The sequence below is a fragment of the Haliotis rubra genome, unplaced genomic scaffold, assembly GCF_003918875.1.
Source record: "Haliotis rubra isolate DU_JTF1 unplaced genomic scaffold, ASM391887v1 Scf612, whole genome shotgun sequence".
In the NCBI taxonomy this organism is placed as follows: Eukaryota; Metazoa; Mollusca; class Gastropoda; order Lepetellida; family Haliotidae; genus Haliotis; species Haliotis rubra.
In genome coordinates, this window is record NW_025767316.1 from 586,930 (window position 1) to 599,294 (window position 12,365).

Consider the following 12,365-nt stretch of genomic DNA (forward strand, 5'->3'; position numbering starts at 1 on the left):
GAGAAATGTCTCTAAATGAAATTGAATACACCCATATAATGTATTTCCAAAGGAAAATACGGTTATTTCCAAAGGAATAGTATTAAATATTAGTCAGTAAATGTCCATTGAGCACTGGAATTATTGCCATACACGAAGAGGGTAGAAAAAGGATACTCAATATTCATAACGATCATCTCAATGGCAGCTACAATTGTTTCTGGAGAAATTCGAAATAAAGAGGCCAATGAAAATGGCTTCAAGTTTTCTCAATCCAAAACACATTGATCCGTCCACGTGTACCGCTGTGACGATATGGGTAGTGATGACAAACTCCCGTGAAGTCACGTTGTGGTTAAGATGATACTGAGGTACTGTTCTCATACTTATTGGTGGTATTTTCCATCCGTAAAATAAATTCAGTGTGATTCGCTGATTTCCATCTCTAGCTGAACATTTTAGTCTATATAGTTCAAACTGACCTAAATTTCCTGTACGACAACACACGCAAAGTGTTGACGTTCACTGAACACATTTGTTTTTTTAACACATTTTCAAAAAACACATCATAAAAAGAACATACACGTACACTGATGAATATTGAAAACAAATGTGGACTGTTCAAGTTAATGGTTTGATTCAAAGAGATGCGGACACGACATTTCACTAAACGGTTTTCTTGGGATAAATGGATGTGAGTGAGTGAGTGAGTCAATATTTAACGTCACATCGGCAATATCTCAGCCATATCGTGACGAGAACATTCGACATTAGAATGAAATACATGTATACTATAAAAAACCTGCCGACGAAGGGCAGTAAAACAACTAGAATATCACAGATATCAATATAAAACTAGCGAACAAAGCTAAAATATTCCAATTAAAGAAGACAATACAATGTAAAAATGGGCTATAGATCGCCAACAACTGAAGGTAGATCACCATACTAGGAACCATGGGGACTTACATTACTTTTGCTACCTGCATGGACCCTAGTTGGATTTACACCATCCCTTCAGCCATTGGCGACAGAAGAGAAATCTAGCCATAAATTAAAAGCACACATATTCTACGATTAAAAACCTGGTACACTTAAATTGACTTTGAAAGTTTTGGGACTTACGTACCCCCTCAGGAGGACAATAATTTTACGCTACGTCAACCCCCCTTTGAGGGTACAGCCACTAACAATCTCAGTTACTAATATAAACTACCAACAATAAAATATTTAACTATTTACAAATCAGTCAACACATCTATTTTTTTTAAAAATGCAATAACTAAATGAGAACTGACATTATTAAAAAGATCCTTCAGAGTTTTGGATTTGAAATAGATATCCCTTGTGATGGAATATTCAATGCAGTCAAGCAAGACATGCTTGACTGTGATCCTTTCATCACAAGGGATACAAAACGGAGGATCTTCGCCTTTTAATAAATATTCATGAGTATATCTGGTATGGCCAATGCGACATCGTCGCATAATGACCTCTTCAAATCTGGACTGACAACCCAAGTAGGTGTAACCAATGTAGGGTTTTATTGCATGTAATTTATTAATACCTACTTGGGTGTCCCACTTCTTTTGCATCAGATCACGGATATAAGATCTTATAGCAGCTTTGTAATCAGAGTAAGGAAGAAGAAGTGGTGTCACAGATTTGTTGAGTGCTGCCTTGGCAGCAAGATCGGCCATTGTATTCCCAGAAATGCCAACGTGGCTGGGTAACCAACAAAAGATGATGTCGCATTGGCCAGTAGCAAGCTCATTATATAATTCAATAATTTCTAATAAAAGTGGATGTTTACAAGAAATATTTTTAATAGCCTGAAGGCAAGAAAGAGAGTCAGAAAAGATGATATATTGTTGATATTTAGTGTGTTTCTTAATATATTTTAAGGCTGTTAATATGGCGTTTGCTTCAGCTGTAAAAATAGAGCTGTTATCTGGTAAACGAGAGGAGATTGTTCGGGATCCAATGACAGTGGCACATGCCACCGCATCACCATCCTTGGATCCATCTGTAAATAAGGATTTGTATGTATTATATTTATTTTTTAATTGATTATATTCTTGTTTATATTGTAATTCATTAGTTTGAGATTTCTTAAACTTTGTCAGAGTTAGGTCAACTTCAGGCCTCACCAGTTGCCAAGGAGGAGAAGAAAGAAGACGGGAAGGAGCTATATTTTCCAGCTCAATGCCGGCTGCAGAAATGAAAGGCTTAATTCTGTGCCCAAGAGGCGGAACAAGAGAAGGTTTTTTATTGTATAAATCCGCATAGACGGGATGAAAGACACAGTTAAATGCAGGGTTAGACTCGCTAGAATATAGTTTAGTAATGTATTGTAAGGATAATTTTATCCGACGTTGTGTAAGAGAAGGCTCATCTGCTTCAACATATAGACTATCAATAGGAGAGGTTCTAAAGGACCCAAGACAAAGTCTGAGGCCTTGGTGGTGGACAGAATCAAGAAGTTTTAAGTTGCTTTTGCAGGCTCCACCATATACGATGGAGCCGTAATCAAGCTTCGAGCGGACTAATGATCGATATAGGTGGAGCAGAGTAGCTTGATCCCCTCCCCACTTTGAGTTGGAAACAACTTTCAACAAATCAAGTGCCTTCAGGCATTTAGCTTTAAGGGATTTAATATGCGGCAAAAAGGTTAAATGGGAGTCGAAGATTAGACCCAAGAATTTGGCCTCCTTAACAACTTTGATGGGAGTGCCATTTAAAGATAGTTCTGGATCTTTATGCGGCTTATATTTTCTACAAAAGTGTAGACAATTAGTTTTGGACTTGGAAAATTTAAAGCCGTTTTCAAGACACCATTTATTTATTTTATTTAAACACAACTGCAATTGCCGTTCAATAGTATGCATATTTTTACCACGACAAGAAATATTAAAATCATCCACAAAAAGTGATCCATCAATTGAATCGTTTAAAACCTTGGATAAACTGTTTATCTTGATACTAAAGAGTGTGACAGACAAAATACTGCCTTGAGGGACACCCTGATCCTGATTATAATGATCAGACAGGGTTGAACCCACTCGGACTTGAAATTGTCTGTCTTTTAAAAACTGTGATATAAAGAGAGGCAAACGGCCTCTCAAACCGAAATCATGTAAATCCTTCAAAATGCCATGCTTCCAGGTCGTATCATAAGCTTTCTCAAGATCAAAGAAAATTGATACAGCATGTTGTTTATTTACTATAGCATTCTTAACAAAGGATTCTAAGCGTACCAAATGATCGATGGTACTACGATTTTTCCTGAAACCACATTGGATATCTGTTATAAGGTGATTGGTTTCAAGATACCAAGTTAATCTGTTATTCACCATACGTTCCATGGTTTTACAGACACAGCTAGTTAGAGATATTGGTCTGTAATTAGACGGATCTGTATGATCCTTGCCAGGTTTTGGTATTGGGACTACAATGGCATTACGCCATGAAGGAGGAAATTCTCCAGACGTCCATATTTTGTCAAATATATCTAAAAGTGTCATCAGACATGGTTCCGGTAAGTGTTTCAGTAGCTGGTAATGTATATTGTCATCACCCGCTGCAGTGTCATGAGCTTGCTCAAGAGCAGTATGTAGCTCATGTAATGAAAACACTTCATTATAATCTTCACCGTTATTTGATTCGAAATTAAGTTTTGTCTTTTCCTTTTGTTTCTGATATCTCTGAAACTCAGGGACATAATTTGTCGATGATGAATTTTTGGCAAGGGTTTCGCCAATTTTATTTGCAATGTCAGATTTATCAGTTATCAAGTTATCACCATCTTTAAGATGGTGTACAGCTGATTTTGAACCTTTGCCTTTTATTCGCTGAACCATGTTCCAAACCTTAGACATTGGCGTGCGCGAATTAATTTTGGAGACATAATTTCTCCAAGATTGTCGTTTGTTTTGTTTAAAGGTACGACGCGCCTTTGCATTGAGTATTTTAAATTTATTTAAATTATGGACAGTTGGATGGTGGCGGAAATAACGCTCAGCCTTTTTCCTTGCTTTTCTGGCTTGTCTACAATCTGTATCAAACCATGGTTTTCGCACATGCGGAGTCGTAGAGGACTTGGGTATACACTCATCAGCTATGTCATTTAAAATGTCAGCAAAAGTTTGAATGGGATCAGTTATATCACTGAAATATTCAGGTCGCAGTTTCGATGTGCATAAAGTTTCATATAAAGACCAGTTAGCCTTCGAAAAGTTCCATCTTGTGTATGATGGAGAATCAGATGGAGTTATTTCTGAAAGCATAGTTGGGAAGTGGTCACTTCCACAAAGGTCATCATGAACAGACCAATCAAATTCATTCAAGAGGTTAGAATCTGCAAGAGACAAATCCAGAGAGGAATAAGTGCCAGTTGCAGGATGTAGATAGGTGCTTGAATCATCATTAAATATGCACAGGTCATTATTGGAAATGAAGTCTTCAATTATTTTACCTTTAGTATTAGTGGTAGTACTGCCCCAGAGTGGGTTGTGACCGTTTAGGTCACCCATGATAACACATGGCTTTGGGAGTTGATCATAGAGTGATTGAAGATCAGTCAGCTGAAGTGTCGATGAAGGTGGAATATACAGAGAGCACAATGTAAATGCTACACCCAGAGTAAGTCGCACTGCAACAGCTTGGAGATTAGTGTTAAGAGTAACAGGGCTGTGAATTACATTCTGTCGAATAAGGATAGTAGAACCTCCAGTGGCTCTATCACCTGGAGGGGAAAAATAATTATAGGCTTCAAACTGACGTAAGTTAAAATTATCTGTCTGTTTCAGATACGTCTCTTGCAGACAGAACGCTGATGGTGTTAAATCCTGGATTAATAGCTGTAATTCATTAAAATTTGTCCGGAGTCCTCTACAGTTCCACTGCACAATATTGGTAGATAGACCTATTTTTTAGGCGGATTAATTGGGGATCTACCCCGCACCGTTTTCGAGGGCGACAAGCTATGTGCCCTAGAATGGACGTTTTCGGACACGTCCATGTCCTCAAGTGATCCGTATTTGTTAAATAACTTTATTTTATCATCTGACCCCTTGGGGGCTCTGCCACTTTGTTTCTTTGAATCTGGCTTCGGTTTGCCTTTGTTCTTAACGATAGGTTGAACGTTTGACGTTGATTTAGACCTTTGAGTTGACTGAGAAGTGTCACGGTCATAAGATGTTTCTGATTGGACTTGGGGCGTACCAGGAAGTGGGTCTGCAGTTTGTGTAGATATTGCAGGTGACAAAATCTGAGGAGAATCTGTTTTGATCCAAGTCAAGTTCGTCTGACAGCTTACACAGGATTTAGTTATTGTGGGGGTTGTTTCTGAAGATGTTCTGGCTTTGGAAGCATAAGTTTCCTTAATTTCCGGTCTCAAGACGAGCTTTTTGGCATCAGAAAAACTGATATTTTGAGTAAACTTGATCTTATTTATCTCCATCTGCTGTTTCCAAATGGGACAGTCTTTTGAGAATGCTGAATGATCACCTGCACAATTGGTACACTTCTTAAAGTTACTGACACAATCTTCTGTTGTATGTGTCTTCTCACTACAGTGAGCACACACAACAGACAATGTGCAAGTACTAACACCATGACCAAACTTTTGGCATTTAAAACATCTCAGTGGGTTTGGTATGTACGTGTCGACAGTAATGTTACAGTACCCTGCCTTTAGTGATCTTGGAGCAGTTGGAGAAGAAAATGAAAACAGATAAGTGTTTGTTGAAATGGTTTCCTGGTTTTACGTGTTGTAAAACGCTTTACATATAAGACCCCTTGATCTTTCATTTCTGAAACAATATCAAGTTCAGACATGTCGGTGAACAATCGATCTCGGTCTCTTACAATTCCTTTGCTGGTATTAAGTGTTCTGTGAGGAGATATCGAAACCGGAATGCCGACGAACGTTGCAGTACTCATCAGGTTATTAGCCTGTCCCCTTTGCTGCATTCAATAAGCAGTGTGCCCTGAACGTAAACGTTTGATGTTTTTAACATCACCAGCTATGCCTTGTATGCCTTTTTGTATAGCAAAAGGATTTAACTTCAGTCTGGTGTTATCTTTTGTCTCCATCACTAAGAAGCGTGGCCAGTAATCAATGGACGTGGACAGTCGTTGGTCGCTATCATCTGGATCAGTGTCAAGTGGACGCTTTTTGGTAATCGGGGTTTCGTAAGCCATGGTTAGTTTTAATGGTTCATCATCCGAGCTCCCCACCCACCACGGAGTATCACAAGGACAATGCTAAAAACAAGTGGATCTCCAGCTTGCAGCACCAAGGATACTCGGATGATATACTCAAGCAGAAAAACTAAAAGATTAATCTTTCCACCAGATTGGCCCATGAGCCATCGCCTTCTGGCACCAGCATCTAGGCAAATTTCTACTTTTCAGATGTTTCAAAAGCAGTGTAGAATAATAAACAAGCACAATACGTTTAACAATATGAGCAAAAAATACCAAGCCAAAAAGTGAGTGAGCAATGAAAGTAGAGTGCTCAGGGCTCGGCATGACCAGCCGATTGGTTGAACCGGGCCCATTCAACCACCCGTCTAGGTGAAGTAAGGGGCGAAGTGGTGTGTTGGGCAAAGGAACACTGTTCCTGGAACCAATGCCCTCAACCACCAGCCTCCCGTCCTCCACCGACACAGGGGCGCAACCCACGGCAAACAGGTTGGTGGCCTTCTTGGGTCTAATATCCCCCGGGTCCACAACGGGGGTGAAGGGCGCTTAGCGTGACCCAGCACCCACCACGAGGAGGTGGCCCTTCATGGGTGCCTATTACATTTTATATTTATTATTCAAATGCTACCACTATCTGATAATCATGAATTTGCTTTCCTGAATAACATTAATGAGCTGGTAATCTGATATTCGGACTTAATGCTTTCGTCAACCTCTACAGTTCTCAGAAGCAGGTGATCCAGTTCGCACCACATGTTTAAGAGACACACTTTCATTGGTTTGGGCAGTATATTTCTACCAGTTGCTACCAGTGACACAGCATCAATAATGATATAATGGAGAAGTTGTTAACACAGTTACGTGATACTGTTGTGCTGAGTTATGGCCCTTAAAGCATGGTTGTAAAGTATGCCCAAAGGAATCAAATCTCCTCCTATTAAGATACTTATTTTCTCAGCATCCTCAGTCTGACCTGAGTTATTGTAAGCATGACGATAAAGTATGCTTGGTTCAAATCCTAAACCTTCAAGCCATCTCATCTCCGTGTTATTATACTTGATCAGTCAGCATCTGAATTTAGCAATTCAAGAACCAAATATTAGTGCATACCCTGCTAAGAAGGAACGTACCAAATCTGTGAAATTCTTTAAAATGATATGCTGAGAACATTAACAAAATGGTTGAAGAAACCTCACATCTGATTGGGTAATTGGTATATTTCATCACTGTTCAGGCAACGAAAGAGTGGCTTGCTTTACATAATACATACTTTCCATGAGATAACAAAGGTGTGATTTGGATGTGCAAGATTGTGATGAGAGAGTCACAGTCAAGCATCTCCTGCTTGACTATGTTGAATTCTCCATCATAAGGGATAAATATTTCAATGTTAAAACTGTTAAGGATCTTTTTAATACTGTTTATCTTCATTTAATTCTTGCGTTATTAAAAGAAATTGATTTAATTCATGAATTTTGATAAATATGTTCTGTAGATAGATGTGTTTTAATGATTGGTAGTTTTGATTAGTAACTTAGATTGTTAGTGGCTGTACCCTCAAGGCGGGTTGAAGTATCGTAAAATTATTGTCCCCCTGAGAGGGTTCGTAAGTCCCAAAACTTCGAAAGTCAATTTAAACTTACCAGGATTTTTAAAGGTAGTGTTCTTGTTATTTTAATTTTGGCTAACATTTCTTATAATCGCCAGCGGCTGAGGGGATGGTGTAAATCCAACTAGGTTCCATGCAGGTAGCAAAGGTACTGTAAGTCCCCGTGGTCCCTGGTATGGTGATCTACCCTCAGTTGTTGGCGATCTATAACCTATTTTTATATCGTTTTGTCCTCTATAGTAAACATGTTTTAGATTTAATTGCTAGTTTTACATTTATATCTGTGATGTTCTAGTTGTTTTACTGTCCTTTGTTGACAAGATTTTATAATCTATCATTACTTATTGTTAATATATAACTTGTTTTAGTCACGATATTGCCAAAATGACTTTACATTTTAACTCACTCACTCACTCACTCACTGGAATGTTTTAGCTTTGCTCGCTAGTTTTATATTCATATCTGTGATTCTTTAGTATTTTACTGTCCATCGTCGACAGGTTTTAATCTTCAAAATGTTTTCAGTTTATATTTTATAAAATGTTTTCGTCACGATATGGCTGAGCTATTGCCGATGTAATGTTAAATATTAACTCACTCACTCAAACTGTTTTCCTTCTCTGTTGTTGTGGATGGATGGATGGATAGTCAGACGGTAATACAAACACTTTACACCTTTTCACTGAAATTGTTCATTTACTTCACACCGCCATGAAGTGCTGTAGGGAGATACGTGTTGACCTGGGTTTCTCGGGATGAACTCACAATCATCCCAAGATGAAGGTTAGCCCCCAAATAAGGCCATGGCATTTTCGTGTCCACATCCATTTGAATAAAACCATTAACTAGACCAATCCACATTTGTTTTCAATATTCATTGGTGTACGTGTTTCTTCTATTTCGTATTTTTTTAAAGAAATATGTTCCGTGACCATAAACGCCGTGCGTGCGCTGATGTCGTACAGAAGATTAAGGTCAGCCTGAATGTTTCCTAAAACTACCTATGTTGACGAAAATATTGAACTAAAGGCGAATACTAACAAAATCAGCGAATCACACTACAATTAGTCAAGTAATGAAACATATTTGTAGAGTGAGTGGGTGAGTTAACATTTATTGTCACATCGCCAATAGTTCAGCCAAATCGTGACGAGAACAATTACTTGTTATACATAGTAATTAATGGCAAGTTATCAAGAACTGTCAGCGAATTAGATTATCACAGATATGAATTTAAAACTAGTAATTAAATCTAAAACACTTAAACTATATATCGCAATACAATATCAAAACAGGCTATAGATGGCCAACAACTGAAGGTAGATCACCATAATAGGGACCATGGGGACTTACAGCACATTTACTTCCTGTATGGACCGTAGCTGGATTTACATCATCCCTTCAACCGTAAGGACATATTTGTAGAAGTACCGATAAGACAGTACTTCAGTATCAGCTAAACTACGTGTCTGTTTGATTTCACGCGGGTATCTGGCCATGGGGTCGACCTTGTCATCAGTATCCAGGTGACTGTTTGATTTCACGGGAGTATCTGACATTGGGGTCGACCTTGTCATCAGTATCCAGGTGACTGTTTGATTTCACGGGAGTATCTGGTCTTGGGGTCGACCTTGTCATCAGTATCCAGGTGACTGTTTGATTTCACGGGAGTATCTGACATTGGGGTCGACCTTGACATCAGTATCCAGGTGACTGTTTGATTTCACGGGAGTATCTGACATTGGGGTCGACCTTGACATCAGTATCCAGGTGACTGTTTGATTTCACGGGAGTATCTGACATTGGGGTCAACCTTGACATCAGTATCCAGGTGACTGTTTGATTTCACGGTAGTATCTGACATTGGGGTCGACCTTGACATCAGTATCCAGGTGACTGTTTGATTTCACGGGAGTATCTGACATTGGGGTCGACCTTGACATCAGTATCCAGGTGACTGTTTGATTTCACGGGAGTATCTGACATTGGGGTCGACCTTGACATCAGTATCCAGGTGACTGTTTGATTTCACGGGAGTATCTGACATTGGGGTCGACCTTGACATCAGTATCCAGGTGACTGTTTGATTTCACGGGAGTATCTGACATTGGGGCCGACCTTGACATCAGTATCCAGGTGACTGTTTGATTTCACGGGAGTATCTGACATTGGGGTCGACCTTGTCATCAGTATCCAGGTGACTGTTTGATTTCACGGGAGTATCTGACATTGGGGTCGACCTTGACATCAGTATCCAGGTGACTGTTTGATTTCACGGGAGTATCTGACATTGGGGTCGACCTTGACATCAGTATCCAGGTGACTGTTTGATTTCACGGGAGTATCTGACATTGGGGTCGACCTTGTCATCAGTATCCAGGTGACTGTTTGATTTCACGGGAGTATCTGACATTGGGGTCGACCTTGTCATCAGTATCCAGGTGACTGTTTGATTTCACGGGAGTATCTGGTCTTGGGGTCGACCTTGTCATCAGTATCCAGATTGTTGTCACAGTATCACTCATAGATGGATTCAAATGTCTCCTGGCTTACCAATTGAGGGTCAACGTATCCGATTGATAAATCAGAGCACATTGGTACCAAACTGTACTATCACGATTCCTGTTTGTATTTCCGACGGTTTCTATTTCAATTTTATTAAAAACACATTTTATCCAACAGTCTATCCATTGTTTTGATGAAGCTCTGACAACTGACTCATAATTCCACAGCACACTCAAACAATTCGCAACTATGAAGGGCATTCTTTTTCATATTTTAGTTTCCGAAACATTATGGGCTTACACATATACTGAGTCAAAAAAGAAACTTCACATTCTTTCTTCAGGGCACTATAAAAGAACAAAAGATGGCAAGATGGTTAAATTGTTATTATTTCATTGCTGAGATCTGTGTGATGTACTCGATACACTGACAGTGCCATAATCAGTTCCATTTGGCTACACCGCCGTTCCAAAACATGGGTATACAGAATGTCAAGTCACAAGAATAAAAATGCGAAATTTCTCAGTTCAATATCGTGTATGGCCGCCCCGCGCATTCACCACTGCCAAACACCGTCTCCTCATCGACTGCCTGATGCTTGTGAACACGTGGTTGGGGATTCTGCGCCATTGCTCTTGCAAGGCAGCGCCAAGTTCCTGCAAATTCTGAGGTTGGTTCCTAAGACCACAAAGCCTTCTCCCAAGTGCATCCCAAACGTGCTCTATCGGATTAAGGTCAGGGGACCTCGATGGCCAGTCCTTGACGTTGATTCCAGCGTTTTGAAGGAAATTTCGTGTCAACATCGCGGTATGCGGCCGAGCATTATCATGCTGGAACTGTAGACCTGGGCCATGAGCCGCCATGAAAGGAACGAGATCAGGGGTGAGCACCTGGTCGCGGTAAGCAGCAGCTGTGAGGTTTTCACGGATGACCAGAAGACGGGAACGGTTGTTCCCACAGAAAGCACCCTACACCATGCAACTTCCGCCTCCGAATCTGTCGACTTCCTGTACACAGCATTTGGCATACCGTTCACGACGTCGTCTCCAGACTCTATGCCTGTCGTCCGCGAATCTGAGGGTAAACCTGGATTCATCGCTAAAGACGACTCGATTCCAGTCTCTCTGGGTCCATCGGAGGTGACGTTGGGCCCACAGCAGACGTGGCGTTGATGAAATGGCGTCAATATTGGCCCAAGATATGGACGTCGAGAATGGAGATTGGCACCCCGCAACCGATTTCGAATGGTCTGTGAGGACAGTCGACCTCTAAACATCTCAGCCCTGGTTCGTGTAGCCCGCAGAAATCTGTCACGTAGGTGACGTAGGACAATTTGATGGTCTTCTGCTCGTGACGTCACACGTGGACGACCCGACCTTGGGCGATCAGAAGTGGTGCCAGTTTGTTGTAGACGACCTCGCAAGTCATACACAGTACGACGGCTGCATCCCATTGCTCTTGCGACGTCAATAACTGATCTTCCCGCTTGCAAAATGTCAACGACACGTTCACGTTGCACATTTGACAATCGTGGCATTGCAAGTACCGTTAGAACTGTGGTTTAAAAGTGTTTGTTCAATTCTTGAGGCCAATGCAAACACGTGCATATGAAGAAAACCTCGATGCGAAGATCACGTGATCGACTGCACGTGCAAAACCTGATTTGGCAATAACGTCATTTGCACGACGAATGGATGGGTTTGAGTGGGTTTTGCTAACGTTTTTCTAGAGTCGAAAGATAGGGATCCCATTTCGGATACATAGATGTATCATCAGAGAAACATTTTTCATTATTTTTCAAATTACATTTTGTGAAGTTTCTTTTTTGACTCAGTATATATAAATAGTACCAGTACCTCAATTGGACTATACGATGGACATTCATCGATTGACACTTGATACTCGTTCGAACAGATCACTTTACTTTTCAGGAATAAATTGGGGTATTATATTTCATTTAGCTGGATACATTTCTCGAAATATTTCAGTGAAAAAAATAATTCTGCGAACCATTTTCTCACTTTGTAGTTTACTTCCTATGAAGGATGACGTCCCTCAGTGCTGG